This window comes from Microtus ochrogaster, chromosome 5 (genome assembly GCF_000317375.1).
Source record: "Microtus ochrogaster isolate Prairie Vole_2 chromosome 5, MicOch1.0, whole genome shotgun sequence".
In the NCBI taxonomy this organism is placed as follows: Eukaryota; Metazoa; Chordata; class Mammalia; order Rodentia; family Cricetidae; genus Microtus; species Microtus ochrogaster.
The window spans coordinates 77575770-77577760 of NC_022012.1; positions in this window are offsets into that span (position 1 = coordinate 77575770).

Consider the following 1991-nt stretch of genomic DNA (forward strand, 5'->3'; position numbering starts at 1 on the left):
AGAGAGAGAGAGAGAGAGAGAGAGAGCATTTTCAGCAAGTCCCTAGAGAGGGGCTCCTTTTGGGCGTGGCCACAGGCTCCAGGCAGGACATTGCCCCCACCACTGCCAAATGCAGATGCAGCCTTTCCGCACTCTCCACCCTGCCTCCTTTCTCCCTCCTCTTCCCTCTCTCTTTCAGAGCCAGGCAGGCTTTGAACCAGCTTCTGTAGAGGAGGGGGTTGCCTGGAGTGACCTCCCTAGCTGCTCAGGTGTGTGTCAACAGGCAAGGAGAAAACATCTGTCAGACTGAGTAGTCCAGAGGCTGGGACTTAGGCCTGCCTCAAGCCCTACCTCAGTTTCCTAACTGGAATCCAACACAGACTTGTTGACTGGGTAGAACAAGGTGTGTGTGGGGGGTCATAATCTTGGTCTTTGAAAGGGGAGCATCCACCCACCTCCCTGCTGTGAGCTAGATGACCTCTAGGTTCGCTTTGCAAGATACAGCAGCACCTCCTTCAATAGAGAAGGGAGTGGAAGCAGCGAGACACACTCTAGTATCTATTCCATACGTGTACACATATGTACCCTAAAAACATGTGTCACATCCTCTAAAGCACATATATACTAGATACACAAACACACCAAAACATACATATACATCCGTGTGTTAAAGTGTGTGTTTATATGCACACACATTAAAGTATATATGATCTGGATGCATGCGGTCACATATACAGTATATTACATACTAAAGAATTTATCTTGTAGATATGCAGAGGCCACACATCTCAGTCAGACTCCGACGCCACCTGCTGGCCTTGCTAAGTCATTGAACACCTTTTCGAGTCTAGCTTCTTGTCTACAATGTGGAGAGAGGTCCAAAGGACTTCTGGGGTTGCCATGGGCGTCAGAGGAATGCTCTCTGCACTCACATTGTAGCAGGATCTCAGCAGAGGGGGGAGCTGCTGCTCAGGACAAGCCCTCATTGAGCCTGGCGGTCCTTAGGATTCTGAGAGAGGCCTATGCAGCCTGAGGCTTCACATAGATGGATTCAATACCCTCTTCTGGCCTCCTGGGGCACCAGCACTTGCATGCACATACCACCACATGGTGCCCCCCCATAATTAAAACTAAAAATAATCTTTAAAATAAAGTAAAACTTTTTAAATAATAAAGACCTTTAATATACTTTTTTCCTAAGCAATACTGTAGTGATCTAATACAAATTTTTATTATGAGGCATTGCAGTATCATTCAGCTCAATATATTTCCTAATTTCTTTTTCTTTTTTTTTGGGGGGGGGACAGGTTTTTCTGTGTCCTGGAACACATCTTGTAGACTAGGCTGGCCTTGAACACACAGGGATTGGCCTGCCTCCGCCTCCTAAGTGCTGGGATTACAGGTTTGCGCCAGCACTGCCCAGCTCTTTCTTCTTTATTTGGTTTATCAGGATTTTTTTTTAAAGTCTAGTCTGTCTGGGAATTCACTATGTAGCCCAGGCTGGCCCCAAACTCTGAGTACTAGGGGTGGTCTATCGCACCTGGCTCTAATTTCTTGCTTTATGTCTTTTATCAAAGGCTGATTAGAAGTGTGCTTGACTTACAAACGCTTGAAATCATCCAGATGTCTTTCTGTTGCTGATTTCCAATTCAAATTATAGACAAATAACATATAATATACGCCTTTTGTGTTCTGAGTCCATTTATGTTCAAGATAATCATTGATATGATTGCACTGAAATCTATGATCACAGTTTATGTGAATATATGAAATCAATGATCACAGTTTATGTGAATATATGTACACACACACACACACACACACACATACACAGGAATCAGAGGAAGATGTCAGGTTCCTGCTCTGTTTCTCTCCACCTAATTCCCTTGAGAAAGGCTATCTTAGGGACCCTGGAGCTAGGAGGATTGGCCAGCAACCCACAGCAATCATCTTGCATCCACCCCTACCACAGTGCTGGTGTCATGGGCTTATGTGCAGCCATACCCAGGTTT